The sequence below is a fragment of the Protopterus annectens genome, chromosome 5.part0 (assembly GCF_019279795.1).
Source record: "Protopterus annectens isolate FY-2018-M chromosome 5.part0, PAN1.0, whole genome shotgun sequence".
Lineage (NCBI taxonomy): Eukaryota > Metazoa > Chordata > Ceratodontiformes > Protopteridae > Protopterus > Protopterus annectens.
Genome location: NC_056735.1, coordinates 808310759 through 808326505, shown reverse-complemented (window position 1 = coordinate 808326505; position 15747 = coordinate 808310759). Strand labels below are relative to the sequence as shown.

General features: G+C 45.0%; 1 protein-coding gene across 1 annotated transcript in view; it reads right to left on the bottom strand.

The window, feature by feature from the left end:
• The window catches only part of LOC122802843 (high-affinity choline transporter 1-like), a 526136-nt gene that overhangs the window by 473165 nt on the left and 37224 nt on the right, over positions 1-15747 (bottom strand). The gene's annotated exons all lie outside the window — the stretch shown is intronic.

Genomic DNA, 15747 nt, shown 5'->3' with positions numbered 1-15747 from the left:
GTTCATACAGATCGGTTAAGGGCCAGTTGGGCAACTATGAGCATGTTGCATTTTGTTCAGCTATGACCTACTTAAACCAGGCTTGTCCAACATTGCTGTGTATTCACCAACTTGGGTGGACATTGCCAAACATTACTCCACATTGACCACAGTTGTACTAGTTGGTGTGTATGATTCTGTTCATAGGTTCATACTAGGCTATCTGCCCTAGGGCATTTATAATCCTAGCCAGAGTGTGTTTGGCTTTCAACACACATTTTAAGTGGAGTTTGCCATGACATTTTTCAAAGTTAGTATACTGTGCCTCTGTCTAACAGTGACATAGAAGTGATACCCAGGGTAAACCTACAATCTCCCATCCACTCATCAAGATTCCTCTTGAAGAGTGTCAATGAGGGACTCTGGCTAACCTGGAGTGGGAGTTTACTTAAGAGTGGAGGGAGCCTCTGGGTTATGAATCTGTCACTCCAGCATGTCCTATTTATTTCAGTCCTGAGGTTCAGGTCTGTTGACTGTATAGCTTGATGGGATTCAGATTTTCTGAGGTGCAGCATGTCCATTGATTCCAGGTTGGACATGGCTTTATACATCAGGCACAAATTGCCTCTGGGCAGGCGGTATGCCACTGAGTGGAGCTGCAGTTTCTTTAACCAGGCAGCAAATGGCATCTGTTTGAGCCCTTTGATCCTCCTGGTGAGGTACTTTTGTGGTCTTTCCAGCTGCTGCAGGTGTCTGATAAGTTACATCCCACAAGGGGCATTGTACTCAATTATGGGCCTGATGAGGGATGAGTAAAGAGGCACGATGACCTCCCCGGATCTAGATGTGAATACCTTCATGATTAGGTGGGCTATATGAAATGTTTTTCTAAACACTTTGGCCATGTGGTTGTTGAATGAGAGATTGCTATCATCTTGGGTCCCCAGGTCCCTTATCACTTCTTCCATACTTAATGGGTTACCACCTATGTGGTAATTTGTGGGCACTTAGTTTTTGCCAAAGGGGATGACTATACACTTTTTTGCATTCAGCTTGAGGACATGTCTCTGGCACCAGTTGTCTGTTTCTAAGAGGCCCTTTTGTAGGATGCTTGTGTCAGCTGGAGGGTCAGTTATGCCACCCAGGTTCCTACCATAACTAAAGAAAGCCTTGTGATTATCCTTAGTGTCCTGTACAATTTTTATCTCAAAGAAGGCCTTAGACGATTTTATGTGTGGCCATAGTTTTTTAATAATACTGATCAGAGATGCCTTCCCTTTTTGGGATATTGCTCTATCATATAGTAGCTTCCTCCTTGTATTGTATGGTTTGTTTATGGCTGGGGTCCACCAGACAGGATGCCTGCCTTTGGAGGATTGGGTCTTGGTTTTATTTGGGATTGCATGATCCATGCATTCCTGAAGGTGTTCATAGAATGCGTTTATAAAGGGTTCTGAGGTCTGGGCCATATTTTCCACAGGCACAGGGGCTGTGAAGGATTTCTGCTCGGTTTGGAGGAGTGTGACATTTGCTTTAGTGAAAAATTTTCACTGTGGTTTTCTGCCCATGGGCTGGGGTCAGGATGTGAATATCCAGTGAGATTACTCTATGGTCTGATCTTACCAGTGAGGGATACACTTCTGGTCTTGGGCATAGAGTCCCCATGTTGGTGATGATCAGGTCCAGTATGTTTTACCTCTTGTGGGAGTGGTAGCAAGTTGTTCCATAACATTTGAGATTATAAATTCTAGGAACCTTTGGGATAGGGTGTTGGAGCTGGAGAAATGCTCCCAGTCTATGTTTGGGTAGTTGCAGTCGCCCAATATAATGGTGTTTGGGAAGACCTTCATAATTTCATGTGCTCTCCAGTCAGCCAAGTGTGGTTCCTGGGTTTAGGAGGGTGGTCTGTAGCAGGCTATGAACTGGAAGGCAGTTTTACCCACTGTTAGTTGCACATGGATAGTCTCTGATGCTTCATGCTGTGCCACCAACCTGGGTGTGTGGGTATCTTTGACAAATATTGATACGCACCCTCCTTTTGTAGTTTGTTCCATGTTTTGTGGCTGTAAAGCATGGTATGAGGTGTAACTGGTTAGTGCTAGGGTGCTCTTGGGAGCCTTGAACTAGGTTTCTGTTACTGCACAGATATCAACATTCTCCATGCTGAGGAGAGTTTGGAATGCGTGCATCTTGTGGTTTAGACTTCTGGCATTGAGTAGCATTACTTCTAGTTTCTTATCCCTTGTGATACCTATGGAGGTGGGTTTGTCTTTTGAGCCATACCTGAAAAAGGCACTATGGGAGTGACAAGAGCCTTTGGCAATATCCAAAAGGCCACAGGTGACAGGTGAAAGCCATCCCTAGCGAAGCATCATGTCTTGTCGAGCATGTCATCCCAGGCTGACAGGCATTGGATCCCCTTTCACTGATACCAATACTTAAGCCAATTGTTGTAATTGATCATCTTGTCTTCATATTGTGGCATCATGCTTGGTGAGGGTAGGATGATACTCAAGGTCATCATGTTTGCATATACTACATGGTGGTAAATGCTGTTTAGCACTACCTTACATTGCTTAACACATGGCAATCATGCCTCAGGTGGTGCTGCTGGGCTACCTATGTTGGATGCACATACTACACTCCCTGCACATGTTTGAATGCAGGTTGTATCAACTTAGGCATCTCTTTCACTATATGTGGGAGTCAGAGAGAGATATCATTTCCAGGGTTCCTACAGAGCCAGTGTATTTGCTATGCGTTGCCTCTTTGCCAAGGCCAAGGCATACTGGGCACACGTCCTTCTGCCTACTGGGGCAGGCTCAGGTTGTTCCTGCTCCGAGTCACGCTCTGCCTGTGATGGCCTTGGCAATGGTGGGGGGCTGTTTGGTCCAGGCCTATGCTGGTCCTGCTGTAGCTGTTTTCGCAGAATCATATTATGTAGCATGGCACAGACCATGACAATTTGGGTACATGTAGTTGGTGAGTATTGCAAGGCTCCACCAGATGTGTCCAGGCACCGGAACCGTGGCTTGAGCAACCCAAACACATGCTCGAATACATTTCGTGTTTGTGCGTGTGCCTCATTATGGTGTTTCTGTTCAGGTGTGTGTGCGTTTCTGATGGGTGTCAGCCATGGCTCAAGTGCATAGCCAGCATCCCCCACTAGTTTACCATGTGGGATGTCCCCATTGGCAAATGTCTGGTACAGCTGCATCAGATGCCAGATATGGGAATCATGGTAGCTTCCAGGGCAGCCAGCACACAAATTCATTATTATGCCCTGAGCATCACACATGACCTGGCAGTTGATGGAGGGGAAGCCCTTGCAGTTAATATAGGCCCTACCCTGCTCACCGGCTGGTGCTTTGATGCATATATGCGTGCAGTCTATTGCACCCACTACCTCAGGGTATTCTGCTATTTGCTGGAAGAGACACATAATGCTGGCCAATACCTCACGGGAATTGGGGAAATATACATGATCACCGACATGTGCTGACATGGCATCCAGGAACTGGTGCAGTACCCTGGATGCTGATGCCTGTGATATCCCCATCATATCACCAGTTGGTCTCTGGAAGGTACCTGTTGCTAGTATTCTTAGGCCAACACATACCTTGGTTTCCACTGGGATGGGTTCCCCTCTGTTGGTTCTGTGTGTGAGGCTTGGTCTGCACAGCTCAACAATTTGCTGCAAGAGGCCTCTGTCCACTCTATAGCGATCCACTATCTCCAGCTCATGTAACCCCTGGTAGGTGACCCTGGGCCTGTACACTCTTCTCCGTCTCCTCATTGTGGATTTTCCAGCAGCATTTGCATTGTCACCACCCTCAGCATGTTGCATATGTCACCTTATAACAGCAATGGCAGCCCCTAGCATTTTTTGTCTGTGTGAAGCTTTTTCTGTTTTCACTTCTAGTAGCTTACTCCAGTGTTGCAGTGTCTCTTGAGAGAAACAAACTGCACTGTTGTTTACAGAGTTTTAAGTGCTGGGCTGGGCTAGTGTTCTGCCTGTGTAATTGCCTGATTCTGATTGTTTGGTTCTCGGTCTGTGTTAGGGGTTAAGTGAGTTAGGGTTAGGGGCGATGCGGGTTAAGTGAGTTAGGGTTAGGTTGTGTTGTGTGTGTGGTTTGTGGAATGGGGATGTGTTTTGTTTTCAATTGTTAGTTTCGTGTTTGTTTTATGGACTGTCCGAATATGTGGTGTGTTGTGTGGTTTCGACTATGTCAGGTAGAACCGATTGTTTGCACCTGCTAGCTCTATTAGTATTCATAGGTTCATAGGTTCATAGGTTCATACTAGGCTATCTGCCCGAGGGCATTTACAAGCCTAGCCCATAGTTTTGTGGCTTGCGCCACCCCTTTAGTATGGGGAACTATACCCATTATTTTGCTGTGCCTCTGTCGAGCAGTGACACTGAGGTAATCCCTGGGGTATATCTGCGATCTCCCATCCATTGGTCAAGATTTCTCTTGAACAAGGCCAGCGAGGTGCTCTGCCTCACATATACCGGGATTTTATTCCACAGCATAGGGAGTCTTTGGGTGATGAATCTATCCCTCCAGCACATCCTATTAATAGCCGTGTCGAGGTTTAAGTCTCCGCCCTTGTGGCTCTGGCGGATCTAGATTTTTGAGGTGAAGCATATTCATCAAATCTGGGTTTGACATGGCCTTGTATGTTAGGCAAAGGTCACCTCTGAGCAGCGGTGGCGACTGAATAGAGCTGGAGTTCTTTCAGTCGGGCAGCATAGGACAGATGTTTGTGACCCTTTATCCTTTTGGTGAGGAACTTTTGTGGCCTCTCCAGCTGCTGCAAGTGTCGGGTCAGATACATTTCGAATGGGGCATTGTACTCAATCATTGGTCTGATGGTGATGAGTATAGGGAGACTATGACCTCCCTTGATCTAGATGAGAATCCCTTCATGATAAGGTGGGCAATGTAGAAGGTCTTCCTAACTACTTTAGCTACATGGGTGTCGAATGACAGACTACTATCAACCTGGGTCCCCAGGTCCCTGATAACTTCTTCTGTGCTCAGTGGATTGCCACCTATTTGGTAGCTAGGGTAACCTTGTTTTTCCCGAAGGGTATGACTATGCATTTTTGGCATTTAACTTTAGGCCATGGCTCTGGCACCAGTTATCTGTTTCTGTGAGACCCTTCTGAAGGATATCTGTGTCAGATGTGTTTTCTACTATGGCCCAGTTTGCAGTCATTTGCAAACTTTGTCAGCCATAACCGTCCTGTGTTTGCTTGTACTTCGGAAAAGTAGATGCCAAACAAGAGTGAGCCCAGGACTGAGCCCTGTGGGACACCACTTGTGACATGCTTTGAGTCTGACATGGCGCCAGCAACTCTGACCCTGTGGGTTTTATCACTCAGCCAGTTTGCAACCCATCTTGTGATGTATGGGTTAACATTTAAGCTGATGAGTTTTTCAATGATACCCGAGTGGGGTATTGTATCGAAGGCTTTCGCCAGATCGAGGTAGGCTGTATGGACTGCCTTTCCCTCATCAATGGCTTTGGTGACTGTTTCGAAAAAGTCAACCAAGTTTAGAAGGCATGATCTGCCTTTACAAAGCCAAACTGGGATGGATCCAAAGTCTGCAAATTCCTATGTCTTTATTTATGAGGTCCATTATGATCCTCTCCATGGCTTTGCAGATAAGGCTTGTCAAGCTAATGGGCGGTAATTTCCAGGGTCGGTGGAGGCACCGCCTTTGTGAAGTGGGACCACAGTTGCAGTGTGCCACTCCTGCGTACGTATCCAGAGGTAAGACTATGATTAAACAGCTGTCCTAGCTGTGGGTTTAATTCCTCGTTGTGTTCGTGGAGCACACAGCCAGGGTCACCATCAGGTCCCATGGATGCTGTGTTTTTGCTTTGGAGAGCAGTTCTCACTTGGGCGTTGGAGATGTTTGGGGGCTGCAATCGCTTGGTATAGATATCTCTCCTTTTGGGGGAGGGAGAAGTTTGCACTGAACCTGTCAGCCAGTATGTTGGCAATGTCTGTAGGATCAGTAATCTTCACATCATTTTGAACTAGTTCTGAGCATATCTGGGAGTTTCCTCCCAGGTTTCTAACATAGCTAAAGAAGGCCTTATGATTGTCTTTTGAGTCTTTAGCTATTTTTCTCTCAAAATTTGCTTTGGATGATTTTATGAGAGCTCTTAGTTTTTACTTATAGTGATCAAGGGTGTCTTACCTTTTAAGGATTTTGCTCTATCTTGTAGTAGCTTCCTCCTTTTGTTGTAGAGTTTGTTTATGGCTGGGGTCCACCAGACTGGACGCTTGCCTTTGGTACAAAGAGTCTTTGTTTTGCTTGGGATTGCCTTATCCATGCAGTCCTGCAGGTGCTGGTAGAAGGCATTTGTAAGTGATTCAGCGGCTTGAGTACTGTTTTCCGCCTCGGGGCCTTAAAGGAGACCACACTAGTCTTTAGAAGTGTGAAGTCGGCTTCGAGAAGTTCTTTACTGTGGTCTTTTTATTTCAGGTGGGGTGGGATGAGGACCTCCAGCGAGATTAGTTTGTGATCTGATCTCACCAGTGAGGGTATACTTCGGTGTTGAACATTGTGCTCCCATGTTCGTGATGATGAGATCAAGTATGTTTTCTCCTCTTGTGGGGATGGTGACTAGTTGTTCCATGGCATTTGAGTTTATGAATTCCAGGAACTTTTGGGCTAGGGTGTTTGGGCTTGAGTAGTGTTCCCAGTCTATATTAGGGTAATTGAAGTCACCTAGTATGATGGTGTTTGGTGATACATTTATCCCTCTAGTGTTTTCAGGAAGGCCATGTGAGGTTCCTGAGTTTGTGAGGTGGCCTGTAACATGCTACAATTTGCAGAGCAGTCTTGCCTATGGTTAATTGCACCTGGATGGTCTCCGATGCATCGTGCGTTGCCACCAGTCTTGAGGTGTGGGTGTCCTTGATGAATATGGATACCCCCCCCTCCTTTCTTGGTTTTGTCCGGTTTTGGGGCGGAGCATGATAAGAGGTAAAACCTGATAGTGCTGGGGTGCTCTCAGGAGCCTTGAACCAGGTTTCTGTCACTGCACAGACATCGATGTTCTCCATACTGAGAAGGGCCTCGAGTGCGTGCATTTTGAGATTTAGACTTCTGGCATTGAGCAGCATTACCCTTAGTTTTTCCTTTTTGTGTTCTAGGGTGGTAGGTTTAGAATTTGAGCCTTGCCTAAAAAGGCACTATGGGGTGGCAAGAGCCTTTGCCAATATCCGAATCCCAGGGGTGACAGGTGCAAGCCGTCCCTTGCGAAGCAGCGTGGCTTGTCCAGCATGTCATCCCAGGCAGACAGACATTGGATCCCCTTTGAATGACACCAGAGTTTAAGCCAATTGTTAAAGCTGATCATCTTATCTCTGTATTGTGGCATCATTCTTGGTGAAGGTAGGATACTGCTCAAGGTCAGGGTCATACCTGCCTGGGCTACATAATCAGAGAGCTCCTCAATGTCTCTTTTCATGTAGTCCAGGAGAGTGCGTCTCAGGTCGTTTACACCAGCGTGGACAATGACTGAGTCGTATTTGTACCTGCTGTTGAGAGACCTGAGTGCTTACGTTATGTGGCGGATTCTAGCGCCCGACAGGCAGCTTACTGTGACCTTCTCCTTACTCAGTCTGGTGAGCGGGACTTCAGTGTGTCTGACTATGGAGTCACCAATGACTAGTGTGTATGGCATTGTGTTTGGCCTTAAGGGCTGTGACTGTTTGACACTCTGACTGTGAGGTCTATGTGTTGCAGGTGTTGTGTTCTGAGGTGGTGGTTGTTTGGGTGTCTGCTTTGGTGGCCACTGCTGTTTTGGTAGATTTTTGATCAGAGCCGCCGAGTATGTCTTTGTGTGTTAATGTGTATGATTTGAGGTTGTGATGGTACTATGTGAGACTGGGTCTATAGTGTGTGTGGTAACCTTCTCCTCCTGATTGGTCTTGCCAGTCCTATGTTGAGAGAGCTCAGCCTCCAGTTTGGCTGTATAGTTGCATCTCTCGCATGTATTTGTGTTTTGTGGGAGGAGGAGAGGGTTGTCTGTGTACATGAGGCAATTGTAACATTGCCTCAATATTCAGGTTCACCAGCTGAGCAGGAGAGGACACTAGCAACTGATCCCTCGACATGCTAGAAGGACTAGACAAAAAACTTTAAAAGAGATTCGGGGCGTGGGTGACCGAGAAATGGGGGTTTGCCTTTTGGGGTGCTATCTATAAGAGTGCCGTATCAAGGTAATAAGTACTGTAGGAGCAAGTGCTAGGTTTAACAGATAGAAAAGTCTACTTGGAGTCAAGTAGAGATGATCTTTTAGGTATTAGAGAAAGTGCTAGTAACAGGGATGCTTAAAGGTAAGATTGAAAAGAATGCACTCTGCAGTGTGCACTAGTGAAGTTAGATATGAAAGTAGGTAACTTGAGTTTTACCTGTTTAAAAAGTTAAGGTTTAGTGGAGTTACTATTTTTAAAACAGCAAGATGGACTGAAAGGGGTGGTTACTTTTGTATTTTGGTACTATGAAATACTGTAGGATGGCCAATAAATTTAAATAATTGAAGGGAGGGGATTTCAAAAGTGATGGTTTTGTGATTACTCACATAAGCCAGTGAAAGTAGAGAGAAATGAGATATATGGTCAGATTAACATAAGAGGCGGGCAACTAGAAAGACAGTGGTATTTAACAAGACAACTTAAATGGGTGGGAGGGAGGGAAAAAAAAATTCTGCCTGACTCAGAACAGAGAGAGCTGTGGTCTCTTTTGAAGTTTTAATATGCTGTTAAAACAGAATGCAAGCAAAACACAAGGTAAAGAAAACAAAATATAGAAAGGCAATACAGAAATACAAAAAATAACAGCAAACTAACCTTTCCTTCACAGCAAAGTGTAGCAGAGTCTGGATGAGCCTTTCTGGTAAAGCCTGGTAGCTTCCTACTATTCCCTGGTAGCTTCCTACTATTTGTTGTGCTTCCTTTTTCCTTTCTGTTTCCTCAGGGTGGAGCGACGTGCATACAAGTGCAAACAAGCTCACAGCAGCTCACACGCGCGCACACATGCTTAAACGGACTAATACTTGCTTATTTGGGTTAAAACAGCCTTATACATGCTTACTCCGGCTTAAACGCGTGCACTCACGCTTCCACACGCACACTCTGTCTTACTCGAGTTTACAGGCACGCACATGCACGCATACCCGCTCAGCAAGAAACTTTGGTGTTATCCACAGTATACACCTTCCATTTCTTGGCTTTCCCTGGCCTACCTGTTGACACACCTCTTTCCATGATGTATAACTGACAGCTAACACATGCCACTCTGCTCCAATGAGCTTCACTACTTTCATACATACCCCCTTGTGATGTCACCTAGCTCCTACTCTGTTACTCCCCATATCCTACTCCTACACTCCACTGACTGTGCTCATTTGCTATGTAAAAGTGCGATTCACTATCCTAACACTCATTTACATAGGATTGCCTACTAATGCTTGGTTACATGTCTTAGACTGGGCTTCTCCCCTCAGCAACCCCTACTCAGTGGCCATGCTGTCTTCAGCCTGCTATTCCCTTACATTGTAATTTAACAATTTTCATAAGTTCCATGTTTGTGACTTTTATTTTCTTATTTTATGTTTTTTATAGCGCACCCCGTTTGCATGGCACTGCACTATGCTTAAACATTAGAAATCGCCAAAAAAAAAAAAAAAAAGTATTTTTATTTTAATTTTGCATCTGGGAACATTTCCAGTGGCCATATATTTAGCCATTGGCATGCTTCCTCAACCATATGCAACCTTTATTTGGAGCTGACAAGGCCCCATTGTGCTATTTGCAGAATGGTACTCAGTTGTCAACTGAGTACATTTTTGCAACTAACACGGCTCCTACTCGGACAGGTTTGTGCTTCCTGGATCGCAAATTTACCTCATTTGCATGCCTTTCAGCTGCAAGTGAGGTAATTTGCATATCCCAGCCCTGTCTGTGTAGGAGACGTTTTAGGAGCTCTCTTGCATACCCCTACAGGCTGTTCCTGGATCATTCGTCGGACATGATGGCTGCATGGAGTCTTACTCTACTTGTTTACTCTGTGCAAGCCATCGTGAATCCGGCCCTACATCAGTAACAATTAATAGCCAACTACAGTCAACCTAAATATTTGCTGTTACTTTAAGTAATTGTAAATATCATTATAAAGAGCACTGGCATTCGGCATCATGTGCAGTTTGTCTAGTGAATGCTCATATTGAATTTATAGTATTAAAGTATGGGCACAATAGGGTCAAGTCAGGATTCCTAATGAACACATATTAGAGCCCTACACAATTCGCAAAGCTTGACATTCTCCTCAGAATAGTTTCATATAGTACTGTATAGTTCAAAGAGTCCAAGTACAGTGTAGCTGTGCAGTTGATGGACATCTTTTTTTTGTTTGAATTACAAAAGTGTGAATCAAGGAGTAAATTATGTATAGGGGAAAGAAATGTATCAAGCTACAACAACAGACTAAATGACTACAACTGACAAACATCTCTAGTCTAACCTTCAAATAAAAGCAAGAAAAACAAAACTAGAAACATCACATTTGATTAAAGACATGAAAATACACTTCTTATAGCTGTCTACAGTACATGCAAGCACAATATCATACCATATCCCTGCCCTCAACACAGTGAAATCACCACTTTCTTGCTAATGGCTGTGCATCTGGCATCGGATCCCTCCATTACAATACTATAAAAACTAAAATTACTCTTGAGGCATGGACAGGGAGGCAGAATTGTCTATGAATCACCCCTGACCATATCTTTGGAGTAGCAGTAATTGGGACAAAATGGGACACAACTTTTAAGCTGTGTCATCATACACGGTGAGCAGACATAAAGGAAAAGTACAGACAGTGTCTGACAATATGTGAGTGTCTACTACTATTGACTGCTAGAAATATCTGCATAAGGTACAGGTTTTGTAATTATGTTTTTGTTGGGTCTCTAGCCTGTTCACTTTTATTATATACTGTAAGATTATGATATGTCATGATATAAACATTGGTTACCAATGCATGCTGTGTAACAATGCATAAGAATGCATCATAATGGCAATACACAAAAGAACCATTGCTACCAGATACTTGGCTGAGGCTCAGGACATCAGCTGAAAGATCTCTGGTATCTTTTCTTGGTGACAATCATTTCCATAAGGGCTTTCATGAATTCCTTCTTGTGATAGGTATACTTGCATTGTTAGCCATTGAGTATCAGTGTGTGTATGCCATGCAAAACCAGGCCTAGGATCCTCTGACTTGTGCTTAAATATACTTTAAAGACAGCAAAGCAGAGGGACAACTGTACTGTATGAATAGTGATATGTTTTCTGAAAAGAATGAAATGTTAAAGGGCATGTATTTATTTACTATATATGTCATTGTGTTTTGCACATATCTGCAGCTGTGAGCAACACATTGGGAAATATTAGAATACGGAATGTACCGGCAAGAAACACCTGCAATGTACATAGTATTAGGGGCCTCTAAGCATAATTCACAGGATAAATGCCAGTTTACAGTGTAATAGAACAGTAGCGAAATTCATCTTTACAAATCACTTTCCAGACTGTGGATGAAACAGCAACATCCATTTGTGGTAGTATGCATTATGTTTGTGAAAAAACACTGCCCTGTTTTTATTACTTGTTATTGGATTTTTTGTCAGATTATTATTTTTCTTCATAGATGGAATACGAGCTAAGATGAAGGGCCGGATTCATGAAGGCTTGCACGGAGTCTAAGAGTAGTGTAAGACTCCATGCAGCCTTCGCGATCCAGGAACAGCCCAAAGTCCATGTAAGAGACAAGCTAAAACGGCTCTTACACGGAGTGGGCGTGGATAAGCTAATCACCTCACTTGCAGCCGAATAGCATGCAAATGAGGATGATTAGCGATCCATGAAGCCCAGAACAGCCTGTGTAAGAGCCGTTTTAGCTGCAGAAATGTACTCAGTTGACAACTGAGTATGTTTCTGCAAAAACTGCAATGGAGCCATGTCAGCTCCAAATAAAGGGTGCATATGTGTCAGGCAGCATGCCAATGGCCAAATATGTGGCCATTGGCAAGGTAACCTGATGCAAATAAATTAAAAAGTTTAAACCCAGCGCAGCCCCGCGCAAACGGGCTGCACTATATAAAACATAAAAATGAAGGTTTTAAACCCACAAATGTGGGTTTTATGCAATAGATGGAATGTCAATGCAGGGACCAGCAGACCAAAACCAACATGGCCATCGTGTAGTGGTTGCTAAGGGGGGAAGCTGAGTCTAAGAGATGTAACTAAGCATTAGTAGGCAATCTGATGCAAATGAGTGTTAGGATACTGAATTCCACTGTCACATAGCAAATGAGCACAGTCTGAGTAGTGTAAGAGTTACAGAAGGGGGTGGAACTGAGTAGGAGATAGGTGACATCACAGGGGGGAATGGTAGAAAGAAATGCAGTTCATTGGAGGTCAGAGTTACATGACAGATGTCAGACAGATATCATGGAAAGAGGTGTGCCACTAAATAAGCATGAGAAAGTCAAGAAATGGAAGGTGTACACTGTTGCCTACACCAAAGTTTCTTGCTGGGTGTGTATGCACACGTGTGCGCACCATGAAGCGTGAGTAAGGCAGTGTGCACGCGTGTAAGGCAGACTGAGCATGTGGGAGCATGTTGGGAGATGTTTAACACTGTTTGCGTGGGCGTGCACGCATTTTAATCCGAACAAGCAGATTCTGAACCGTGTAAGTATGTGTGCGCTCGTGTAAGCCACTGTGAGCGTGTTTCTGCTGGTTTGCACATGGCTCCTCAATGAGGAAACAGAGAGGAAAAAGTAAGCAACAGATTTAGTAGGAAGCTAGCAGGGAATACTGCTGGAGCTAGCAGGTGAAAACAATTAGATGCAGGCAATTACACAGGCAGAATAGTAGCCCAGCCCAGCACTTAAAACTCTGCAAATAGCAGTGCAGGATGTTTCTCTCAAGAGACACTGCAAGACAGGAGTTAAGTTATCAGAAGTGAAAACTGAAAAAGCTGAACTCAGAGCAGAAATGTTAGGGGCTGCCATAGCTGTCATAATGAGACATAGGCGACTTGCTGAGGGTGGTGACAATGCAGATGGTGCCAGACAACCCACAGTGAGGAGACGGAGAAGAGTGTACAGGCCTAGGGTCACCTACCATGGGTTACATGAGCTGGAGATAGTAGAGCGCTATAGAGTGGACAGAGACCTCCTGCAGCAAATAGTGGAGCTGTGCAGGCCACGCCTCACACACAGAACCAACAGAGGGGAACCCATCCCAGTGGAAACCAAGGTATGTGTTGGCCTAAGTATACTAGCAACAGGTACCTTCCAGGGACCAACTGGTGATATGATGGGGATATCACAGGCATCAGCCTCCAGGGTACTGCACCAGTTCCTGGATGCCATGTCAGCACATGTCGGTGATCATGTATATTTCCCCAATGCCCGTGAGGTATTGGCCAGCAATATGCGTCTCTTCCAGCAAATAGCGGAATACCCTGAGGTAGTGGGTGCAATAGACTGCACGCACATACGCATCAAAGCACCAGCCGGTGAGCGGGGTAGGGCATACATCAACTGCAAGGGCTTCCCCTCCATCAACTGCCAGGTCATGTGTGATGCCCAGGGCATAATAATGAATGTGTGTGCTGGCTGTCCTGGGAGCTACCATGATTCCCACATCTGGCATTTGATGTAGCTGTACCAGACATTTGCCAATGGGGACATCCCGCACGGACACCTAGTGGGGGATGCAGGTTATGCACTGGAGCCGTGGCTGATGACACCCATCAGAAACACACACACACCTGAACAGGAACGCCATAATGAGGCACACGCACAAACACGTAATGTAATAGAGCATGTGTTTGGGCTGCTCAAGTCATGGTTCCGGTGTCTGGACACATCTGGTGGAGCCTTGCAGTACACACCAACTACATGTACCCAAATTGTCATGGTATGTGCTATGCTACATAATATGATCTTGCGAAAACAGCTGCAGCAGGACCAGCATAGGGCTGGGCCAAACAGCCCCCCACCATTGCCAAGGCCATCACAGGCAGAGCGTGACTCGGAGGAGGAACAACCTGAGCCTGCCCCAGTAGGCAGAAGGAGGCATGCCCAGTATGCCCTGACCTTGGCAAAGAGGCAACGCATAGCACATACACTGGCTCAGTAGGAACCCTGGGAATGATACCCCTCTCTGACTCACTCATATAGTAACAGGGATGCCTAACATGACACAACCTGCTCTCAAACATGTACAGGGAAGTGTAATATGCGCATCCGACAGAGGCAGCCCTGCAGCACCACCTGAGGCATGAATGCTATGTGTTAAGTAATGTAACACCATGTACTATATGCACACCTGAGGACCCTGACTAACATCCTACCCTCACCAAGCATCATGCCACAACATGACAATGAGATGATCAAGTGCAATAATTGACTGAAGTATCACAGTTAGTCAAAGGGGATCCTATGTGTGCCAGTCTGTGATGACATGCTGAGCATGACATGATGCACCACCTGCTAGGACTGGCGTGCACCTATCAGTGCAGGCCGTATGGATACTGGCAAAGGCTGTTGTTACCCACAGTGTGCCCTGAATAGGTAAGGCTCAAAACAGAAACCTATCTCCATAGGTATCAGAAGGGATAAGAATAAGATAAGGGATAAGTCGAAACAGCAAGATGCATGCAGTCTAAACTCACCCAGTATGGAGAATGTTGATATCTGCGATGTAACAGAAAACTGAGTCAGGGCTCACAACAGCACCCTAACACTACAAGGTTACACCTCATACTGTGCTGTACAGCCTCAAAACATGGAACAAGCTACAAAAGGAGGGTGACTAGCAAGAATTGTCAAGGATAACCACACCCCCATGTTGGTACCACAACAAAAAGCAGCATGGACTAGCCATGGTCAAGAAACAGTGGCTAAAACTGCCCCCCAGTTTATAGCCTGCTACAGACTACTGTCCCAACACCAGGAACTGCACCTGGCCTATGCTGGAATACATGAATATATCAAGTCCTCCAAACCACATTATATTGGGTGACTGAAAATACCCAGACATAGACTGGGAGCATTATACTAGCTCCAACAGTGTAGGACAAAAGTTCATCGAATCCATAAACCAAAAGGCCCAGGAACAAAGTACCACTCCCACAAGAGGGGTAAGCATACTGGATGTGATAATCAGCAACATGGGTACTGGATGGCAAGATGAGAAGTGTATTGCTCACTGGTAAAACCAGACCATAGAGTAATAACACTGGATATACAAATCCTGACCACAGTCCCTGGCCAGAAAACCACAGTGGAAAACATGTGTAAAGCAATATTTGCACTCCTCCAAACTGATGTGGAATCCATTAAAGGTCCTGTGCAGGTGCAAAATATGGGCCACACCTCAGAACCTGTAATACAGCCATTCCATGAACACTGCCAGGAATGCTTGGATTATGCAATCCTAAATTAAAACAAGACACAATGCCATACACGCAGTAATCTGGCATGGTGGACACCAGCCATAACCAAACCATGCAAGAGAATGAGGAAGCTACTACATGATAGAGCAAACATAAACAATGAAATAATCACTGATCAATAGTATGGCAATAAAATCTGTCCACACATACAATCCACTAAGGCCAGCCACAAAAAGTCGAATCTGTGAATCCTGAGGCAATGTTACAT